Consider the following 25,585-nt stretch of genomic DNA (forward strand, 5'->3'; position numbering starts at 1 on the left):
CAAAGAGGATTTCGTGATTCTGCCATAGTTGGTTGCTAAAGGTGCATGAGTTCAGTATATGCTCCATCGTTTCCACTTGGGCCTCTCACATGCAACACGTTGAAGGTCCTTGAACCCAGCGTTTCTGTAGTTGGTCCCATGTGAGAGCTCAGCCATGGAGAACCACCTAGAGGAAAAAAGCTACCTTTGGCCATAACTGTCCCTTCCATATTCTTCCCCATATGGGTAAACATTGTTGTTGCTGGTGTTCTGCTTTCAGGTGGTAGCCCTCCTGTATTGTAAACATGATTTTAATCCTATATCCCCACCTAATGATGTCTGTTCCTTCAGATATCGTTATTCTTCTGGAATTGACCTCTTTATCATATGCTTCCCATTGGGGAGAATCTGGTGTTGTGGGCCAGTGATGTCTCCTTTTCCACTCTCTCCATGTTGATCTATCATCCACTTCCCATAATTTATGCATAGTCAGGTTTGTTGTTCAATTTGTGTATAGGAATATCTCCGCTAGGTCCTGTCGACTAAAGAGTTTTTCCCTCTACTGCCAGTCATCTTTCCAGAACCTAGCCTTATCCCCTCCCATGATCTCCCAAAAGCTATGGTTCCTTTGTTTTCTGTTTCCAAGTTCCATATGGTCTATTCCCTTGTATTCTCCGGAGTTCTCCTCAAGGAACTTTAATATCAAAGAGGCATGTCATATTTTCACTCACATTCAACCTCCTACTCTCAACCAAAATTGGAAACATCTCTGGTAGATAAGGCATTGGCTTGAGATCACTCTTTTCCTATGGTTGTTAATCAAGCACAAAACCTTAACATGGGAGAATCTTCATAAATGTTGCTTCTCAGGCCCATCAATTCCCCCCTTTGTCTTATTCAAGCAAAGGACTCAAATCATCTATTTCTAACCTTCTCCTTCACCTCCAAATTATGCATTCATCTTACCACCACATTCAATAGTCCAATATTTCCAGTGCATTCCATCTCAAATGTTCTATAAAACTGGACAGGCTCTATGTTCATGACCATGATGTTGAATAGAGCTTGGGCCCTCATCCCTGGATTTCCCACCTAGAATGTTTGGAAAGAGCGTAATGCTTGCATCTTTAAAAATTCCTTTGCTTCTCTAAATTATTTCTATAACATAATTATATATCAACTATAAGAAACCATTGCTTCCTCTCAATGGTCCCCCAAGATTGGGAAGGCCCTCCTTGAGAACAAATGATACTCAAAAGCTTGGGTCTCTCTCCCCACTCATCCCTACCCCAAAGTACCTCTCCTTTCCCTCGCCCCATCAGCCACTCATCTTAGTCACCCCCTCCACATGGTTTTATTAAACTTAACTTCGACAGAGCCTCTAGAGGTAACCCGGGACCTAAAAGTTATGGAGGTGTTTTTAGGGACAACTCATGCCAAATTATTAATGTATTAGCAAGAAATCTAGTTTATCTGACCAGTAATGAAGTCAAACTTTAGGGTTTGGAACAGGGCCTTCGAACCGTACTTAGCAAGTGCTATAATTAACTCCTAATAGAAGGAGAATCCTTGTTAATCATCAAAATCCTTCAAAAAATGCAGTGTTGAATGATCCTCTCAAAAATATCCAAAAACTTGCGTATAGAGGCTCATTTATCCAAAGTGGCGTCTCTTCTAGATCAAATTAGTGCTCCTCTTTTGCCTCATATTCGACAGTCTGGAAACAAGATTGCAGATAGTCTGTCTATTTACACTCTTGATTCGGAGAGCCCTCTTATGGATGCACAATTGTCCTATCAAATTCTAGACCAAATTTGAAGTGCCTACCTCTCCATCGTGCATAGGACGCTTCCCCCACCGTGGGTAAGGAAAGAAAGTAGGTGTACTAAGCCATCGCAAGTCATAGAACACCTGACTATGCATTCAATTTCTCTTTCTTTTGGCACTCACCTCAACAAGATACTCACACATGTAAACTTTGGGAGAATTTACATTGCAACTCGCTTCCCTTGTGGGAACATGATGGTACCTCATAATCATTCATTACGCTCTCCAGTAAGAAAGGACACATATGGCATCAGGTGGAGACGACATCCCTCCTTGAGCACCCTTTTATTCAGGTCGCCCTCCATTGCATACTAGTCAGTAGATGCAATGATGAACTTGGCAGTTTGTATGAGTAGAAACAATGCTTTTCATGCTAATTCTCTCCTCCCACTCGACATTGGGTCTGGTAATAAGAATGCTTTGGTCGTCTTGATGTTGAAACGCACTTATAGTAGTGGTAGTGGCTTTCAGACGTCCTTGACCTATCAATTCACAAGGTGCTCATGGTATTTGTAGTGGCTCCCTGGTCTCACAATGTTTATTTCAAGTCCCCTACTTTGTTTCATCATTGTCCACAGATTCTAGATCATAAGAGAGTAAAGGATGATGTGTTAGTTTTCGTTTCATAAGAGGGTGTTATAGTATCGAGACTTAGCGGAGAGGCTAAAACGCATGAGTTCTCCAAAACCCAGAAATTATTGCTGGAAATTCCACCTAGAGATGGCTCAATTAAATTAATTGACCATAATTAAAAATTATGTGAGTCTAACTTAGGAAAAGTGGTTAATTAATAGTAATTAATTGAGAAAGGTGAGAATTCTTTAGAAATTCACACGAATCGACTTGGATATGATCTCAACCATCGATTAGGTTTTGATCATGGTTGTTGGAGTTCCAACTGGAGATTATAAGAAGAGGTCGATGGGTAGATGGAGAACACACTAGTGCAGATACTTAGTGATTTAGACAATTCGATTCTCCAGTGAAGGTGTTTCAGCAGGAGATATTGAGTAAGAAATCGAGTAGAAAGTGTCAGAGGAGTAGAGACAATGATCTAGAGGAAGATTTTCAGTTCTGAAGAGGCAACAACAAGTGATTGAATAATTCCACAACGAAGCTACCCCAAAACAGATACAAGCTTCGTGCGGGTTCTTACATTACAACCACGAGTATCGCGTTAGTTTTCCCAAAACAGTCGCACGGATCGTCAGAAGCAGAAACGACCTGCACAAGGGTTGGCTGGTTAGTTTTCAGTGGGAGATTGAGGCAGGGGTTTGCCTGTGGAGTGAGAGAATTTTATCTCTAAATATTTTTGTTAGATTCTTGTTGATTGGATAACCAGTTGGGCTTCCAAAGATTGTACTTATATTTTCATTATTACATAATAAAATAAACCCTCAACTGTTGTAACTGGTTTTCCCACATTTGGTTTTTCTAGGGACATTTGTCCAAAAATAATGGTGTCATAAATTTTGTGTGTTTGCCAACATTTCTTAGTTTTGAACATTTTTATTTCCACGTCATTTATTTTTATTTGTGAATAAATTTAAATGTGATTAATTCAATATTAATCAAAAAATTAATAAACTAAATAGTCAGCTAGGAGAATTAATTCCAGTTGCTACATTTCAAGGAAATTTCACATGGTATCAGAGCATATTTGACAGACAAGAAGCTCAGAGACGAAGGGAAAAATCCTTGGCTTAGAGGCAATTGTAGTATGAATTTTTCAGAGCGTCGCGCGGGCTAGCTCAAAACAACCATGAGAGCCTCACGAGATTTCCCTATACAGTTGCGTGGATCATGCGAGTACAAATTTAACAATCGTGAGTGCAATGCAAGGATCAGCAACTCATATTTTCGCTAAGCAACGTTCTTGTCTGGGAGCGGAAATGTTTTGCAGCAGTTTGCTAGAGTAGAATCAACACCGAGTAGAAGAGAAAGTGCACACACAAAAGGAGGAATTTCCAAATTTTCCTAGAGGGTTTCTAGTTCCATTTTTCTAAAGGTCATCCATAATTTTCTAGTTCCAGAAGGTCGTGCAAGTTTTCCAAACTAACCAGTTCGAGTTGTTGGAGTTACAGTACGTGTGCTAGTTTTCTGGAAAAGGACATTCATAAAGTTTGAGCGAGTAGACAAAGCATATTTGCGCATTCCAAGAGGGAGTATGAGCTCTAGAAGCGGTAGTCGAGAAGGTAAACAGGAGGAGATTCTAGTTTTGATCTTTAGTAGATATGGTCACAATCAGGATTATATATCAAGACAGATTGGATGATGCCTCCAACTATGTCATTTGGAAGGCTAAGATGTCATTTCCCCTTGATGAGCATGGCCTCTAGACCTATGCAGAGAACGTTGTGGCAGAACCTACTAATGCAGATCAACTGAAACAATTCAAGGAGATGGCCAAGACAAAGTTTGATTTTTTTTGGGAAAGTGCTGCAGGAAGAGATTCATTTGAAAGATTATGGGATTCAAAGAAATTCTACCATTATCCAGAATCTAAGATTAAAAGGTGAGGCTTTAGGAACAAGCATACCAGCTAGATCATCATCGACAGACAAGGGTCAAGCTTCTTTCAAAGATGCATTAGGAGGGAAAGCTACCGCACAGGACAAACAAAACCCAAATCTGACAATCCCAAGTTCATACATTGTAGAAAATATGGAAAAGGCTCTAGATTTGTCCATCGAATTATCGGAAGCAAATGATCTTTTCACTACTTTACATGCAAAAGCCATCATTTGTCGTTTTAATGGTTTCTAGCCAAAATTTGAAGATCTTAATGAATGGATCTACATTAACTAGATCAGATATTGCGATATTTACCTGTGCACAAAAGGTTTTTTTGTGGTTCAGTTTGATGCCCAAAAAGATTACAATTATGTCATAAATGATAGACCATGTTTATGGGTAAGGGTAGGCCTCTTCGTAACCCCATGGTTTCCTGGTTTTGATGCAAATTCAATGGTGGCTACAATAATTCTAGTATGGGTAAGGCTACATAAACTTCCACTTCCTTTTTGGTACCGTCGGGTCTTAGAAGGCATTGGGAACTCTCTGAGTAGGTTCCTAAAGACATATAGATAAAGAATGGACAAAGGGATCTTCACCTTTGCACGTATTTGTGTGGAGATGGATTCAATTAAAGGTCTCCCGGGTTGTACTAATCTGACACACAAAGATTTTAAATGGATGCAATGGTTAGATTTTAAAAACACAGCATTCGATGCAGGGTTTGCCATCAAACAAGGCATTTGCAAAACACATGCAAACAAGCAAAGAAAAGAACAAATAAGAGAATGCAAAAGAAAAAAGGATGGCAACTCCTAGAATCCCCTTCATCTGATGATGAGGAAGAAGAAATGGATGGAACCCAACAACAACAGGGGATAGAAAAACAACAATCCTCACAAGAGATGGGAGAAGAAAAGAAGGAAGAACATAAGAAAACGATCAGAGAATCCAAATAACTCAGTAGATATTATGATCATTGAAAACCAAGTAGAGGGGAATAACAACAACCAAGGCACAAGTGGAACCAAGCAATCACATGTATCCAAAAGATATCTCAAATCTTCGATGCAACAATGAGATGACTATTGTTATTTCTGCCCCACCTCTTGGGATCTGGCAAAAAGTCCAAAAGAAAAAAGGGAAAAAAGAAAAGTCCAGTTTATCTGGCAATCTGTAAATTTAGTTTTATTTTTATTATTTGGTAGCTTTGCTACTATGTGTGTGTTTTGCACACTGGACCCACAGGACAATCTGTGAATGCTTCAATGCATCTACTAAATGCAACTTTTCATTTTTATTAATAGAAAGTTACTGATTTTTTCCTTGGAAAAAAAATCACATATATATATATATATATATATATATATATATATATATATCTATATATATATATATATGAAATTCATATTGAAATATTTTTATACCTAACATGGATCTTTAAACAATTTATGCAAGTTTTATATTGAAATATTTAGAAGAAAAATATAAGGAATCTTTTAACTACTTTATCTCTCTAAAATTTAGCATAGAAATATTTTATTTGTGGTTCCGATAGTAAAAGTGAAATATTTTTACCATGTCTCCTTCACAATGGGCTCTAATATTAACTACCACATCTCCTTCATTCTTGGCGACAATGAAATATTTTTACCATGTCTCCTTCACACTGGGTTGTAATATAATTACCACATCTTCTTCATTCTGGGTTGTAATATTGACAATGAACTGAGAGAGCATAGTGAGAGCCGGATTATAGATGTTTTATAATGTTTTTAATTAAAACTAACTAAAGATATATTTAGTTCTATTTTTATTATAGTTGACATTATTTTTTAAATTTTTGGTATATATATTTTTTATTTTGAAAGATAATGAGAACACCACTTTTTGATGTCAAATCCCCCAACAAATAAGATATCTTCGAGATTCATTTCCCCGTGAGTAAGCTCATTTAAAAAGAATCAAAAAACAAAAACCTAAATCAAAACACTACTAATCACATAAGCAACCATACTCGAGAATATTGAAGAGGATAAAACTAAAGACAAATAACCAACATGTTTAAAGAAAGATAATAATGAAGGTAACCATAAATTGAGACAAGATTGAGTATCATTTGTTCTTGGGATAAAAATGAAATGTCCATTACATATGTAACATTAAATATTTAAATGTGATATAAAAATATAAATAAATTACAATTTTCATTTAATTTTTAATAAAATATTTATTAAAAATATATGTTGAAATTAAGAATAGTTTTTTTGGTAGAAATTATATACGTGAAATTTTTTGTGTTTTGAACCAGTTAGTATAGTTCATCATCAAGATTTTATATTGGAATTAATATCAATAAAATTTACTATATAATATAATATCACACAAAAGAATTTTTTAATAAGTTTAAATTATAAATAATGAGAACACAATTTATTAGTGTTAAATTTACTAATAAATAAAATAACTCCAAAATTCATGTTTTCAAGAAAACACTTACTTAAAAAAGAAGACGACAAAAACCTAAGCCAAAAAACTAACAGTTATATGAGAAACCAGTTTTGGCCAACATGTTCAAAAAAAAATAACAATAAAAATAACCTCAAATTGAAACAAGATTAAATATTATATTGAAACAAGATTAAGTATTATATGTTCTTGGGATAAAAATAAAAAATCAACTACATATATAACATTAAATATTTAAATGTGATATGTAAATAAAAAATGCAATTTCTAAATTTAAAATAATAATAATAATTAAATATTTTTATTTTTATATTAACAATAATTTAATATTTTTTATATTAACAATAACTTAATATATCATTAATTTACCTAAGATTATTAGTAGTTAATTTGAAACAATAAATTTTTAATTATATCAATTTCAAAATATTCAATATTATTATTGTTTTAATTTTTCTTTATTGAAAATAACATTTTTAATATTAAAATATTATTATTTCATATTTTATTTTTAAATATTATTTATTTTTCAAAAATACACTATAAAATGATTTAAAAATATTTTGCTAATACTTAATTAGAAACCAAAAAAACTTCAATTATATCAATTTCAAAATATTTAATATTATTATTGGTTTAATTTTTTAAATTTTTTATTCAATATTATTATTGTTTTAATTTTTCTTCATAGAAGATAAAGGGTTAATATTAAAATATTATTATTTGATTTTTTTTATTTTTTATTTTTAAATATCTTTAATATTATTTATTTTTAAAAATACACTATAAAATTATTTAGAAATATAAAAATATATATTATATTTCACTCACAAATGACCATCCCAAAAAAATCATAAACCCAATACCCAAAATAGATGGACGAAAGTAACCATTTACAATAACTTCAAAAGCATTTAACAAAAGGTCACATATCATCTAGAAAGTCAGCTTAGATGGTTTGTCAAATGTGGGACTTCTTAATTAAAGAAAACATGTGGACATGGAAGGAGGGACATTCTAATCAAAGAACACCATGTTTACTTTTTTTATATACTTTGAAAAATAGATAAAGCGTTGAAAATATAACCAAGAGGTTTGATGTGACCTATATAGAGATAGAGGAATATTATAACACAACATCAAATAGCACAAGCCTATTTAATATAAAAGTTTAATATAGAATTTATTTATTTTTTATTTTATTTTGGTGTTTTGAATTTTGATTTGATATTAATATAAATTTTAAATTGTGATGATAAGATAATAGGAAGTACATAACATTTTTTCTTTAAGTTAGTATATAAGTATATTTGTCACTCTCATACATGTTTAAGTGGTTAATTTTACAATTTGATTATATATAACTTTATATTGTGCCATTGCACTATAACATGTATGCTTGAATAATAGGTCTTACAACAAACTAATCTCAAGCTAGCACATGAGTGTACCTGCCACCCTTGTACTTATTCAAGTGGTCATTCCATAACTTGATCCTCCATTCTCCCTAAGCATGTGAAGGTTCACATCAAGTGCTACCATGCTACAAGTAGACTTGAACAACAAATCTACAACAACCTTGGGGAATACTTTGGCCTATGGCTACAATTTACAACTTGGACCTAACACTCTAGGGTGTTCATGCACTATTGTTGCTCTCCATAACATGTTTCTTACTTCCCACAACCTTAGCATCATCAACTCTGTCTATGTTCTCTCATTATATGACTATTCTTTAGTGCCTTTATACTCTTCCTCCACTAAGAAATTATCTACGACACTCGTCTCACCTTGACTTGGCCTTTTACTCTATTTCTATGGCCACCTAGGCTATGTTTCTCTCTAATCAATCAAATGTGCATGGTGGTTCACTTCACAACTCTCCCACGTATATCTAATTTCTTTAATCAATCTAATATACACAGTGGTTCACTTCAGGGCTCTCCCATTTAGATCTCACACCCGCTTGGCGTTGATCAAATTCCAATCGAGTTTTTTGGTCGTCTTTAACCTCATAAAATTTAGTGGAATTTGCAACCACTATCTTCTTCTTTGGGCCATGATCTCTCGACTCTTATACTAGTTGTTAATAAAAGGAGAGAGAGTAAAATAAAATAGGCACACATAAACACCAACAATAACAAATTGATAGGAAACAAAATTAATGTGGTTCACCCTATTTGAGTTATGTCTATCAAGAAATGGACAAGCCTTTTATTATATCGGAAAACTCTTTTCCATTTTTACAATATCCTCCCTGTTTACCATGGCCTCACATTGGTGTAAAGGAATCTTACAATGGATTCATTATGCCTTTAAATAGGGTACATAAAATCCAAATACCATGGGTTATGGATACCTCGAGCCTGTGAATCACTAACAATAAATTAACTATATGACTAAGTCAAGATTACCCTAACAAAAATAATTAAACATCTAATAATCAAAATATATAATTCTAATTAACAATTATTTATTTAAATTATTTATATTTTTAAATTTTTAAGGTTGTTGTGCTTTGATCATATTTTGACACTAATTAGGTGGATAGGTGTGTTTCTTTTGGAATAGGACCTCTAGAATTTAATTTATTTATCAACAATTATTAGGTGGACAATAGGGATTTAACTACCACGAAATATTCTACAATATGTTTGTGTCCAGAGGCACTCTCTAGCCCAGTATGGAAGAGATGTTGTCTTGACATGTTCTATTATGTTATGTAAGATGTTGTCTTGACATGTTCTATTATGTTATGTAAATGTTTTGACTCAATCAAATTACACAAAATTAAAATTAATAACAAATTAAAAATATTATTATTATTATTATTATAAATTGTCCATGGGGCATAGAATAAACAATGATAGGGTGTATTGTTAAAGAACTTCATGATGTGAAGGTCAACGGTTTGAAACTCTGTACGAAAAAATCCATCCATGTTAAGGGCTAGTGTGGCCCAGGACGGGTGCAATCCCCGAGTCATTTCAACGGTTTAAATGCCTTTGGGTCGTGGTTTCTCAAGCCAAATGTTAAGTGCGCAGTTGTCAAATTACATTAAAAATAATTAAAATAAATTATATTTATGATTGTAATTAATAATTAAATCATCCTAGATCCATCTTAACTCTGAATCTACCAAGTGCTAAGAATTATCAAATCTCTTGATGTACAAAGCTCTTTTAGAGTGAAAAGAGATTTTCTCCCTCTCGACACTTGGTAATCTGATGTTAAGATGGTCACATATCAAAGATTGAGATTTATCTAACAAGTAGTTATAATCTTTTAATTAAATTGATTAATTAAAAAAAATATGTCATATGAACATGAGTTATGGTTTTTTGGGCATGTGGTATCAATAAGCCATGGTATTCGCTCATGGTATTGTAACAAATCCTATTTCCATGTTAAGAACCTTCTTAGATTTTCTTAAATTGTATATATGTTTAACTCATATAGTAATTCTTTTTATAAATAATAATAATAATAAATGTCAATTGGGGTTATCTTGTGTGATTAGGTAGAATAGTTGTTATCTCCCCCACCCAAGTCCAATTTCCTCCTAGTGACATGATAATGAGAAACATTGTTGTAATGGCTTCATGACTATGAATATTATTGTATTGACCCTCACTCTTAATAGTTTTCTATATATATATATATAATAAAGTTATAATTTAATTGCTTTTTATGATCCTTTTATATCATAAAATAAGTGTTTTGATTTTTTATTGGAGTTTGTTAACTGTTTAATTTATATAACTGTGTTAATTTTACTAATAAATAAATTACAAATTTTATCAAATTGTGTGAGATTATGTTTTAAGTTGGATTATCCTTTTAAAAAGGAGTCGTTTGAGTTGTTAGGTATATTTTTGTTTTGTAAGCTTGGGAGAACCTTTCCATTACTTTTAAAAAATAAGTAGGTGATACAAAATCAGCATCCAACATCAGATGGTCTCAACCTTCCCATAGGGAAACTAGGTCTATTGGACATTTGGTTGCGTTATAGGCCAACCAAAATATTAAAAGTTTAAGATTATCGAATAGCGCAAGGAAAACATGACAGTCTTTATAACACCTATTAAATTGTAACCTATACCGAATATGTCATACTTCTTTTCTATACATCTAATGAAAACTAAACTTAGACAAAAACAAAAACCATATTCATCTAAAGTCCAGACAAATCATTTGAAGATTCAAATGGTGCCTGGTCTTTAGTGTTGGATCCCGGCAACTCAGTCTGAGGCAAGAAAGGAATATGCTTCTCTATGTGGGCAAGGCGAGCATTTTTTTGATGTATCTAACGTTGGATTAACCAGAATTCCTCATGAATAATTTGAATTTATTCTACGAGACCTGAAATGTCTGTAATGCTCATCATCAAAAAATTCGCGAGAAGGGTTTTCACTAGCCAATATGTGAATAAATATTGTTGATACTAAGAGCGGTGGTCATGGATGTGGTCTGGATCTAGGACTAGACCCCATAAATCCTCTAAGAGTTCCTTGTCACTAATAGTACCATGGTTGATAATCCTTGTTTCCCACTCCTCAACCATCTGGCGGGCCTGTGGGTGGGTCCTTGATTTATATTCTCTACTTGTGGCTAAGGTAGACAATGTTATGATCTTAGGAATATGCACTCTAGAAGCTCATGATTTCCCATCCCCACGGCCACAACCTCGACCTCGCCCCCATCCTGCAGAAGGAGTGTGACCTCGACACATTGTAGGATGAGCCATGAGATGCAATCTATTGTTGTAGGGATAATTAAGGTATGCCAAGGATGCAAAGATTTGGCTTACAAATATCACTATATCAACAACAGAAAAATGATCTAGAGGTTGCCCAAGGTGGACATGCCCATAATTCAAACTAATTAAAGGATGTGCATAAGCTACAGGAACATAAACATGACAAAGACAACCATTAAACCACATTCAAATGAAGTTATCCCGCTTATTATCCCGGTAATGAATATGAAACCCCTCCCAAATCTCATGAGGGTTCTTATCAAGTAGGTTTTTGAATTCCTCATCATCATATGGCATAACTATCATTAACCCGACATAAGTAATCTTTACCAAGGTTTGAATGGAGTTAGAATTAGCAACAAAGGGCTCTAACTGGCTGTCTATTAAGAATTGAGAGATGTTTTCATCCCTGATCATCCAGGCTTCCAGTTTGACAAGGTTACTAAAATCCAACAAGGGTTTCTAGAAAAGAGGTTTCCCTACATTTGATATGTAGATGAGAGGGTGGACCTCATCCCAACCATCCATTAGGGGGCTATAATCAACATTACTCCAAAATGTCGAGTCTGAACCAACCATTCCAAGCCAAACACAGAACATAGAAATTACAGAAAGAATTGAGCTCATGGAGTGACCCATTTCAACATACCAGATGGCTCTGAGAAGGAGAGGAGGCGACGTGACGACAACTACTAGAGCTTGAGAGTTACTTCCCTTACCAAGAACTTCCTAGGAAAGGCGCCACCGAGAGCCTGTGAAGATAGTAAATTTTCTGATTGCAACAAGTTCAATTGAACCCAAGTCCAAATTCACAGAGTACCTTATCCTGTTGTAAGTTAATTTCTCAGGTTTTCATGCATGCTTAATCATGTGTGGGTGTGGCCATGCCACCACCATTGTTGTATGATACTTAATTACATGGCAGTGGCGTGAATCCCACCATGCCCCACCTTTTGGTTCTCACCCCAGTCGGGGAGAGTTGTTAGGTATATTTAACATAAACATAATAGATAGATTTTTGTAAATAGATGTTTAATAATTGTATAATTATTATTTAATAATAATTTTTTGATATTATTATTTTAATTAATTTTAATAATTTATTTACATTTTAATAACAATTTTTTATTATAATTATTTTTAAATAATTAAAATAAAAGTTATATAATTTAGGCCCATTGGGTCTAGAATAGGCGATGACAATGTGTTTTATTAATGCACTTTGTGGTGTTAAGGTCACTGGTTCAAAACTCCATGGGAAATAATCTAGCGATGCTAAAGTTCAGTGTGGCCCAAACCGGGTACGATCCCCGAGTGATTTTGACAGCTTGATGCCCCAATGTCACAGGTACTCAAATCACAGGTTTGGCATGCTAGTCATCTCAAAACTCACATAACCTAACAAACAAACAAACAAAAAAGTTATATAATTTTGATGTATCATTTAAAACCAATTTGATAATATTCTCTAAGTTTGATACAAATATTTTAAAGATCTAATTTATTCAAACACCACCTTATTTCATGTACATGATGTTGGCCCATTACCAAAACCCTTACAAAAAAAAAATTTGATTAGTATTCCAAAATATTAATAAATAAATATAACGATTACTTTCACACTAACTCATATATTTCATGTATGTGTTATGTGTTCGAGTTTGATGATTTTAAAGTTTGAAAAAAACCCATAGTTAAAATTTTGAAAATAAAATTCAATATTACATTTAACATATTAAAAATTTTGAAAAATAATATATATATATATATACACACACTAAAAAATTTTGTAATTCTTTTATATATAATGCTAAGAACTGTTAGAGATCACTTTCCAAGAGGTTGATAATGTGGTCATGGATATGCCTGACAATAATGCTCCAGGTCTCGATGGCTTCAAAGTTGAATTCTATAAATCATGTTGGACAATCATGGGCCAAGATGTGTGGTAGGTGGTGTAAAAATCAAGATGCATTACCTCACTTCTCACTTCCTCCAATGCTTCCTTCATTTCCCTAATGCCTAAGTCATCTAATGACTCATCCCCTGCAGATTATCGTCCCATAGCACTCTGCAATGTAATCTACAAGATTATCTCCAAAATAATTGCTAATCGTCTCAAATTGCTTCTCCCCTAAACAAATATAATATGTGGAGGGCAAATAAATCTTAGACAACCTAATTATAGCTTAAGAGCACATTCACTCACTATGATCATCTAAATGACTTGGCATGTTGTTTAAACTTGACATGTCTAAGGAATTTGACAAAGTTAATTGGTAGTGCATTTACCACACTTCCAATCCTATGCATTTCATGATAAATGGATTTCCTTGGTCATGTCACTCATTTCTAGAGCATTCTTCTCCATCCTAGTCAATAGATCACTCTCCCCAACCTTCACTCCATCCTATGGCATTGGTAAAGGAGATCCCATTTATCCCTACATCTTTCTCCTAGTGGATGAAGGCTTAAGTCACTCCATTAGGCATGCTCTTTCCTATAATCGCCTTATTGGTCTCCCTCTTGGCTTTAACCATCTATGATCATCTCACCAACAATTTGTTGATAATACCTTGTTAATGGGTCATCCCTCTCATCAAGAGGCCATGGAATTCAAGCACATCTTATACATTTTCTCCATCCCTTCACGAACTGGAATAAATAGTAGCAAATCCAAAATCATATTTTTCAACACCCCTTAGGCAGTTCAAATTCATGTATCTTGCATTTTCAGTTTCAAAAAGAGCTCCCTTCCAACCAAATACCTTAGTGCCCCAATCACCTCCAATCGTTTTCGTCTCTCAGTTTGGGAAGTGTTATTGAAAAAAATGAAAGCCAAACTATCTTGATGGAACTTTAAATCTCTCAATCTCGTTGACCGACTTACTTTCCTAAATTTTGTGCTACAAGTTATGCCTTCTTACCTCCTCTCAGTTCTATCTGCCCCCAAAGCCATCCTCTCCAAGCTCCATGGATTTCAATGCTCCTTCCTTTGGGGAGGAGCTCAACTAAATTTGAAATGGGCCTTAGTGGTCTAGGAGAAGTTGTGTCTTCCCAAATTCGTTGGTGGCCTAGGCCTGAGGGATATTGACATACTTAGCAAGGCCCTAAGTGCCAAAACCTAGTGGAAATGGATCAAAAACCCATCGACACTTTGGTGCCAAATGTGGAAAAATGAATATATCCAGGGAATACACACAGAGAAGAATGTCAGAATGTCAACAAGCCCCAAAGGCTCTCACATTTGGGATGTTGCATGGAAAAACAAGCATCTAATTCAAGACCACTGTGTCTAGGAGATCAGGAATGGATTGACAGATCTTTTATGGGATGACTCATGGAACAAGTGGCCCAAGCTTTCAATATTGGCCAACTCACAACTCCAAGAATAGTTCCATCAACAAGGTATTTCTGTGGTTGCACAATACTAGCACAATTCTTCCACCAACTCTCCTTGGCACAGATGGAAAATTCAAGACCCAAAATATGTAAGCACTCATATAGGGGAACATCAGCTCCTAACGCCATCCTTGTAGACAAGGAACATCGCAATTAACATTGATAATGATATATTACGTTGGGGCTACAATACCTTAGGGAATTTTTTTGTGTAAGATTGGCACTACTTCCTTTTTCTATTAATCATATATAGGAAGGCAACAAAAAATATGTCTGGTGGCCTCAACCTACTCGAGGGAAACCAGGTCTGTTGGCCACCAATCAACATCATATGCCATCCAAAATTTAAATAGTTTCAAAATATCCATCCATGCTAAATATGTTATTGTATCTACTATATGTTTAATCCTTCTATTATCAAAGTAAATGTTATCCGACTAGATCATTATAGAAACAAAAAACATTACTTTTATCTAATCTACTTTCAATCATCTGATGATTCAATAGGAGTTGGGTCCTTAGAACTTGACCCGGGCACTTCATTCTGTAGCAAGCTTTGAATTTGTTTCTCCATTCAACCAAAACAGACATTATGATGATATTGTTGCACCTGCACAACTTGAATCTCCCTTTGAATGTCCTTTAATCTTGGCCCCTCTTGTCGTGTTTGTGGTGGTTCTTCTGGGTCCCTGTTTGTTTTCATTGTCCTGGCCAGCAGGTTCTTCATCACCTAATAAAGTTGGATTGTCTATCTAAACAACATTTTTCAGCCTTGTTTGTGTCCCGGATCTATGCGCAAGGGATCCCATTCCTCCATTGGAAGCGGTTATGTCGCTGCCTTGGCATTTAGCTCTGCCTCCCATGTTGAAACTATGGCCTTAACCTATGTTGGAGTTCCTCCCTGGTATGCATGCATGAGGTTCTACATATTTTCCTCTCCAGTTTCTTTTCCCCTCTTTCACTGGGTCTTGTTGGTCGAGGCCACCGATGATTTCTTTTTCTTGTCTGTATGTTTGCAAGCATGGCAACCCACTTTTCTTCCCGACCCCGCTTCCGCCTTCACCAAATTTCTTTCACTCTGAATTTCTTCCAACCACCGCCCCTCTCTAATTCTTTCATGCTCCTAATGTAGGAGTGTTGGAGTCAGAAGAGGAGGAAAATTAAATAAACCTGTAAGAGTAGCATAAGCACAAACATTATAACCAAACCATATTTCAATATTGCCCTTCAACCATTCCATGTGAAGCACCCTTACAAAATCTTGAATTCGGGTTTGAGGGAGATGACCTGAGTTCCCCCTAGTCCCTTCCCATCTTTCCTTCATCCTCACTGTGCTCACTGTGCGCAACGATAAGTGATACTCTACCCTCAACCACTTAATTCCCCCCTTGGAGCAGCCAGCCCACTGGGTTCTAGGCTTAGGCCCAACGACACCCAAGTTGATGGACAAGCAGGGTTTGGGGAATTCAAGAAAATAAATGCAAGAGGTTGACTCTGTTCTAACTGAAATTGCAAGCCCGCCGAGGTCTGGAGCCCCCAGTTCCTCCCTCCTACCCCTCTGGTCATTGAAGCTACCCTGCGGCCCAACTTTAACTGGATTGGCTGAGAGAATGGTGAAGAACATACCCAGCACCCCCCCTGGTTAGTCATACAACCCTTTACCTTGCCTTATTTCCATTTCCAACGGGTTTCATTCGCAATGGCGGAATTACCAACTGCACCAGGGTTCAAGTCCCCCAACTCCCAATTATTTCCCCTCTGCTCCACAAGATTACCAGGAAACCAAGTTGCGGCCGGTTGGTCGAGCTTTTTGAATTTGTGGTGCCCCAACACCCATTTCCTAACCCCCTGGTTCTGGAGGTATCCCAAGAACAAGACTAAGCCAGACTGGACGAACATGTATGCATTTCTAATCACATACCCCACTCTCGTTCTTCTTTGGCTCTAGAGATTGCCAGACGACCGTAGGCCCTCAGGGGAGCCTCGTCCCCTTCTTCGTCCCAGTATTCTGGTTTCAACGAGGGTCATAGCAAATTTCGCTACCCAGGAGCCAAAAGTTGCTCCTAACCCTCTAGCCTCCATTCTTGTAGCATTGACTCCATATCAATACTAAGGTAGAATTGAATTACATACCAGTTTCCTTCTAAGGCATTGAAGGCGTTTTCCAAGTGGCGGTGGCAATCTCTTCTCCCGCAGGCAAGGTTCTCCCCCCAGCTTCCAGTCTTGTCACCTGCTACCCATTTCCTCCTCCACCCTTGCATGGATGCACTTACTTCCTTCACCATATTTCCTCCTTGATTACCTTCCGACCTGCCATTTTGTTTTCCCAAGGCAATCAAGACCTTGTTTTCTCTCCCAGTACCTCTTGCCACAGACGTGTGGGGTCCTTGGGTGGGTCGCCCGCTAACCCTGGCCACTTGTCCTTTAAGCATGTCCACGATCCATCTCCGAATCTCCTTTCCCATCACACCCCAATTGGGGGCCTTGTATTCCTTCTCTGTCCTTTCCCAGAATCTCCGTCAAAGTGTTTATCCCTTCTACCTAGTTCGTCTCATTCCCGGGGATGTCCAAGTTATTTCCTGGATTACCACAACCCCAATTTGCTAGGAAATCAGTTGCCACATTCCCCGAACAGCGAACATGTTCCGGGATAAGGTATGTTATCTCTTTAATGAGGACTCCTATTTCCTGGACTAATCTTGTTGTTCTCCAACTCTTGCTTATTTTTCCCAGTGAGTATCGTGCTAGAGCTTTTTCACAGTATCTATCACTAAGGTAGAATCTCCTTCCACCACCACCTTCTGAAATATTTCTATTCTTGCGATTTCCAATCGATGTTTGAGTGCATTGAATTATGCCTCATTGTTGCTCGTGATTCCACATTCCATTGCAAACAACCGAATTGCTTGACCATGGTGGTCTCTGAATATACCTCCAAATCCGACTTCACCAGGGTTTCCTTTAGCAGCTTCGTCAAAGTTTAATTTTATGAAGTCCTCCGGAGGGCATGTGAAGTATGATAGGGATTGAGTGGGGGGAGGTTTTAGTTTCCATGAGTTTGGTATTAGCATTTGCGGGGTCAAATTGAGCATTTCTAGGATTCAACTCACCTGGGACATTGTTTCCCATTCCTATAGATACCATTTCTCTACTAGAATAGTTTTATGGATGTTTTGGTTGATATTCTTCCATACTTCCAATATTGTCTTTTTTTCATCTTTGAAAACCCTCCCGTTTCTTTCTTTCCACACCACCCACATGAGAAATCCTAAAGAGATGTTCCAGGCTCGGTTGAGGATGGGGCTCTTATAGATTTTCTTCCTCCAATTTTCCATTGTTATTTTTGTGCTTGAGCAATATTGATATGAATGGCCAAAGAGGATTTCGTGATTCGCCATAGTTGGTTGCTAAAGGTGCATGAGTTCAGTAGATGCTCCATCGTTTCCACTTGGGCCTCTCACATGAAACAAGCTGAAGGACCTCGAACCCCTTGTTTCTGTAGTTGGTCCCATGTGAGAGATCGGCCATGGAGAACCACCCAGAGGAAAAAAGCTACCTTCGGCCATAATTGTCCCTTCCATATTCTTGCTCATATGGGTAAACATTGTTGTTTCTAGTGTTCTATTTTTCAAGTGGTAGCCCTTGTTGGAGACACGATTGCCATTACACCAAAACCCGCAGGTGTTAGTAAACAGACACATCGCTAGATTTAAGCACATGCCACAAAACACATGGGAGCATTGGATCAACACCACCATTAACGGGGAGCACAAAAATCTCCCCCCTCAACGCGAGCCAGGTGTGTTTCGAACTCGAGACCTTTGGCTCTGATACCACTTGTTGGAGACACGATTTCCATTACACCAAAACCCACAGGTGTTAGTAAACAGAAACATCGCTAGATTTAAGCACATGCCACAAAACACACAAGAGCGTTGGATCAACACCGCCATTAACGGGGAGCACAATAGCCCTCCTGTATTGTAAACATGCCTTTAATCCTATATCCCCACCTAATGATGTTAGTTCCTTCGGATATCGTTGTTCTTCTAGAATTGACCTCTTTGTCACATGCTGCCCATTGGGGAGAATCTGGTGCTCTAGGCCAGTTTTGTCTCCTTTTCCACTCTCTCCATTTTGATTTATCATCCACTTCCTAGAATTTATTCACAGTTAGGTTTGATGTTCAATTTGTGTATAGGAATATCTCCGCTAGGTCCTGTCGACTAAAGAGCTTTTCCCTTTGCTGCCAGTCATCTTGCCAGAACCTAGCCTTATCCCCTCCCCTGATCTCCCAAAAGCTATGTTTCATTATCAGATCTTTGTTTTCTATTGACAAGTTCCATATGGTCTATTCCCTTGTATTCTCCTAAGTTCTCCTCATGGAACTTTAATATCAAAGAGGCATGTCAGATTTTCACTCACACTCAACCTCCTACTCCCAACCACAATTGGAAACATCTCTAGTAGATAAGGCATTGGCTTGAGATCACTCTTTTCCTATGTTTGTTAATCAAGCACAAAACCTTAACATGCGAGAATCTTCATAATTGTGGCTTCTCAGGCCCATCAATTTGCCCCCTCTGTCTTATTCAAGCAAAGGAATCAACTCATCTATTTCTAACCTTCTCCTTCACCTCCCAATTATGGATTCATCTGACCACCTCATCCAATAGTCCAATATTTCCAGTGCATTCCATCTCAAATGTTCTAGAAAATTGGACAGACTCTTTGTTCAAAACCATGGTGTTGAATAGAGCTTGGGCCCTCGTCCTTGAATTTCTCACCTAGAATGTTTGGAAATAACGTAATGCTTGCATCTTTAAAAATGCCTCTGCTTCTCTAAATTCTTTCTAGAACATAATTATATATAAACTAAAAGAAATCATTGCTTCCTCTCAGTGGTCCCCCCAATATTGGGAAGGCCCTCCTTGAGAACAAATGATGCTCAAAAACTTGGGTTTCTCTCCCCACTCATCCCTACCCCAAAGTACCTCTCCTTTCCCTCACCCCATCAACCGCTCATCTTAGTCACCCCCTCCACATGGTTTTATTAAACTTAACTTTGAGAGAGCCTCTAGAGGTAACCCGATACCTAAAAGTCCCCTTATTTCAAGTCCCCTACTTTGTTTCATCATTATCCATAGATTCTAGCTCATAAGAGAGTAAAGGATGACATGTTAGTTTTTGCTGGATCAGATGGTGTTATAGTATCGAGACTTTGTGGAGAGGCTAAAACACATGAGTTCTCCAAAACCCAGAAACTATCGTTGGAAATTCCACCTAGAGATGGCTCAATTAAATTAATTGACCATAATTAAAATTTATGTAATTCTAACTTAGGAAAAGTGGTTAATTAATAATAATTAATTGAGAAAGGTGAGAATTCTCTAGAAATTCACACGGATCGACTTGGATATGATCTCAACCATCGATTAGGTTTTAATCATGGTTGTTGGAGTTCCAATTGAAGATTATAAGAAGAGGTCGATGGGTAGATGGAGAACACACTAGTGCAGATACTTATTGATCTAGAGGAGAGATTGATTAAGTTATCAAGTAGCAAGTGTGAGAGGGGCAGAGACAATTATCTAGAGGAATATTTTCAGTTTTGGAGAGGCAACAAAAAGTGATTGAAGAATTCCACAATGAAGCTACCCCAGAACAACTACAAGCTTCGTGCGGGTTTTTCTAGTACAACCACGAGTATCGTGTTAGTTTTCCCAAAACAGTCGCGTAGATCATCAAAAGCAGAAACAACCTGCACAAGGGTTGGCCGGTTGGTTTTCAGAGGGAGATTGAAGCAAAGGTTTTCCTATGGAGTGAGAGAATTTTATCTATGAATATTTTTGTCAGATTCTTGCTGATTGGATAACCAGTTGGGCTTCCAAAGATTATACTCATATTTTCATTGTTACATAATAAAATAAACCCTAAACTGTTGTAACTGGTTTTCCCACATTTAGTTTTTGCGGGGACATGTGTCCAAAAATAACAGTGTCATAAATTTTGTGTGTTTGCTAACATTTCTTAGTTTTGAACATTTTTATTTCCATGTCATTTATTTTTATTTGTGAATAAATTGAAAAGTTATTAATTCAATATTTATCAAAAAATTAATAAACTGAATAATCAACTAGGATGATTAATTCCAGTTGCTACATCTCAAGGAATTTTCACATGGTATCAGAGCATATTTGACAGACAGGAAGCTCAAAGACGAAGGGAAAAATCCTTGGCTTAGAGAGAGTTGCGTGGTTGCACGAGTACAAATTTAACAGTCACGAGTGCAATGCAAGGAGCATCAACTCATATTTTTGTTGAGCAGCGTTCTTGTCTGGGTGCAGAAAGGTTTTGCAGTAGTTTGGTAGAGTAGAATCAACACTGAGTAGAAGAGAAAGTGCACACATGAAAGGAGGAATTTCCAAAATTTCCTAGAGGGTTTCTAGTTCCATTTTTCTAAAGGTGATCCATAATTTTCTAGTTGCAAAAGGTCGTGCAAGTTTTGCAGACTAGCCAATTCGAGTTGTTGGAGTTACAGTACGCGTGTCAGTTTTCTGGAAAAGGACATTCATAAAGGTTGAGCGAGTAGACAAAGCATTTATGCGCATTCCAAGAGGGAGTATGAGCTCCAGAATAGGTAGTCGAGAAGGTAAACAGGAGGAGATTCTAGTTTTTATCTTTTGTAGATATGGTCACAGTCAGGCTTATACATCATGACAGATTGGATGATGCCTCCAAATATGTCATTTGGAATGCTAAGATGTCATTTCTCCTTAATGAGCATCGTCTCTAGACCTATGCAGAGAACGTTGTGGTAGAACCTACTAATGCAGATCAACTGAAACAATTTAAGGAGATGGCCAAGACAAAGTTTGATTTTTTCCGGGAAAGCGCTACAGGAAGAGATCCATTTGAAAGATTATGGGATTCAAAGAAATTCTACCATTATCCAGAATCTAAGATTAAAAGATGGGGCTCCAGGAACAAGTATACCATCTAGATCATCATCAACAAACAAGGGTCAAGCTTATTTCAAATATGCATTAAGAGGGAAAGCTACCGCACAGGATAAACAAAACCCAAATCGAACAATCCCAGGTTCATACATTGTAGAAAAGATGGAAAAAGCTCTAGATTTGTCCATCGAATTATCAAAAGTAAGTGATATTTTCACTACTTTACATGCAAAAGCCATCATTTGTCATTTTAATGGTTTCTGGCGGAAATCTAAAGAGCTTAATGAGTGGATCTACATCAACTTGCGATATTTACCTGTGCGCAAAAGGTTTTTTTGTGGTTCAGTTTGATACCCAAAAAGATTATAATTATGTCATAAATGATGGACCATGGTTCTAGGGAAGGGCATGCATCTTCGTAACCCCATGGTTTCCTGGTTTTGACGCAAATTCAATGGTGGTTACAAAAAATCTGGTATGGGTAAGGTTACATAACCTTCCGCTTCCTTTTTGGCATCGCTAGGTCTTAGAAAGCATTGGGAACTCTCTCGATAGGTTCCTAAAGACATATAGAGAAAAAATGGATAAATGGATCTTCACCTTTGAACGTATTTGTGTGGAGATGGATTTAAGTAAAGGTCTCCCGGGTTGTACTAATCCGACACAGAAAGATTTTAAATGGATACAGTGGTTAGATTCCGAAAACACAACATTCGATGCAGAGTTTGCCATCAAATAGGGCATTTGTAAAACACATGCAAACAAGCAAAGAAAAGAAAAAATAAGAGAATGCAAAAGAAAAAGGGATGGCAATTCCTAGAATCCCCTTCATCTGATGATGAGGAAGAAGAAATGGATGGAACCCAACAACAACAGGGGATAGAAGAACAACAATGCTCACAAGATATGGGAGAATAAAAGAAGGAAGAACAGAAGAAACAATCAGAGAATCCAAATAACTCAATAGTTACCCGATCATTGAAACCCAAATAGAGGGGAATAACAACAAAAGGCATAAGTGGAACCAAGCGATCACATGTATCTGAAAGCTCTGATTCAGAAAAAGATATCCCAAATCTTACATGCAACAATGAGATGGCTATTGTTATTTCTACCCCAGCTCTTGGGATCTGGCAAAAAGTCCAAAGGAAAAAAGGCAAAAAAGAAAAGTCCAGTTTATCTAGCAATCTGTAAATTTAGTTTTATTTTTATTCTTTGGTAGCTTTGCTACTATGTGTGTGTCTTGCACACTGGACTCATTTTTATTAATAGAAAGTTCTTGGAAAAAATTCATATTGAAATATATCTATCTATCTATCTATATATATATATATATATATATATATATATATATAGATATATATATATATATATATAATATTAATTCATATTGAAATATATTTATCACCTAACATGGATCTTTAAACAATTTATTCAAGTTTCACATTGAAATATTTAGAAGAAAAATATAAGGAATTTTTTAATTACTTTACGTGTGTAAAATTTAGCATAAAAATATTTTATTTGTGGTTTCGATAGTAAAAGTGAAATATTTTTACCATGTCTCCTTCACAATGGGCTCTAATATTAATTGCCACATTTCCTTCATTCTTGGCGACAGTGAAATATTTTTACCATGTCTCCTTCACACTGGGTTGTAATATAATTACCACATCTTATTCATTCTAGGTTGTAATATTGACAATGAACAGAGAGCGCATAGTGAGAGCGGGATTGTAGATGTTTTATAATGTTTTTAATTAAAACTAACTAAAAATATACTCAGTTCTATTTTTATTATAGTTGACATTCTTTTTTAAATCTTTGGTATATATATATTTTATTTTGAAAGACACACATGTCAACTCCAAGCTGAATATGAACATAATTAAACATCTCTCTCATATTGGATTGTAGAATGTGTCTCTCAACACAATAAGGAAACATTTTAACATGCTTAAGTTCTAGATAATGAGAACACCACTTGTTGATGTCAAATCCCCCAACAAATAGGATATCTTCGAGATTCATTTCCCCCAGAATAAGCTCATTTAAAAAGAATCAAAAGACGAAAACCTAAATCAAAACACTACTAATCACATAAGCAACCATACTGGAGAATGTTGAAGAGGATAATACTAAAGACAAATAACCAACATGTTTAAAGAAAGATAATAATGAATGTAACAATAAATTGAGACAAGATTGAGTATCATTTGTTCTTGGGATAAAAATGAAATGACCATTACATATGTAATATTAAATCTTTAAATGTGATATTAAAAACAAAAAAACAAAAAAAAAAATTTACAATTTTCATTTAATTTTTAATAAAATATTTAATTTTTTATATTAATCTTAACTATTTTTTTGTTAGGGAATGTGAGTTTTTAGATGATTGGCATGCCCAGCCTATTGAAATTTTTACCACCTTTTCACAAGAACATATCAATATTAACTTAATATAACACTACTTTATATAATAAAATTATATAATTATTAACATCTGAAATAACAAACTTCCAACTATACTAATTTCAAAATAATATATTATCATTATCATCATTATTATTATTATTTATTTTTTTCTTTTTCATAATAAAAATTTTAAATTTCAAAATATTTAAATATTATTATTTATTTTTTTTGTTCATAATAATATTTTTTAAACTATAATATTATTTATTTATCAAATAATTAATAATATTTTTAATACCATAATATTATTTATTTATCAAATAAATATAATATAATATTGATTTAAAATTATATATTATATTCGAGTCACAAATGACTATCCCAAAGAAATCATGAATCCAATACCCAAAATAAATCGACGAAAGAAACATTTAAACCATTTACCATAACTTCAAAAACATTTAACAAAAGGGCCATATACCATCTAGGAACTCAGCTTTAGATTGTTTGTCAAATGTGGGACACTTTTATTAAAGAAAAAACACTACCTTAAACGCAATGTCAATGTTGGTGATGGAGGAAGAAGAGATGTGAACATTGATGTAGACCTAAAGAAAGGAATGGGTTGTTTAGTGTGGGTGCACCTTCCATCTATTTAATAATGTCATCATTCTACTGGGCCTATATTGATTCATACTTTGACATGTACCTTGTGCTTTATTGAAAATTATATCCTCTGACACGATATCTACCATATTTGTGAACCATCCTCCAACCCTTGACCTACCAAATAAATCGAGATCTTTGAATGCCATTTTGATATAAATCGATATCTTTGAATGCCACATTTGTGAACCTACCTACAAAATAAATCAATATCTTTGAATGCCACATTTGTGAACCTACCTACAAAATAAATCAATATCTTTGAATGCCATTTTGATTGCAGATTCACCTACCCTCCTACCCCATGTTTACTTTTTATATATTTTTTTAAAAGATAGATAAAGCATGGGAACATCTGTATAAAGATAGATATGACAATATACAATGGGAAAAGTTTATTAAAAAAAAAAATGTTTCTTATTTATTTATGTGGTGTTTTGAATTTTGATTGGATAATGAATGTAAATTCCAAATTGTGATGATAAGATCTTAAGAAGATAGTAGAACCATGTAAAAGAGTAAAGGTTGTTAGGTTAAATGTGATGGTTTTGGATATTTAGTAGTTTATGGTATTATATGTAGTTGAAGTTTT

The sequence above is a fragment of the Pinus tabuliformis genome, chromosome 4_1 (assembly GCF_031772625.1).
Source record: "Pinus tabuliformis cultivar Carrire ecotype Pingquan chromosome 4_1, CPIR1, whole genome shotgun sequence".
Taxonomy (NCBI): Eukaryota; Viridiplantae; Streptophyta; class Pinopsida; order Pinales; family Pinaceae; genus Pinus; species Pinus tabuliformis.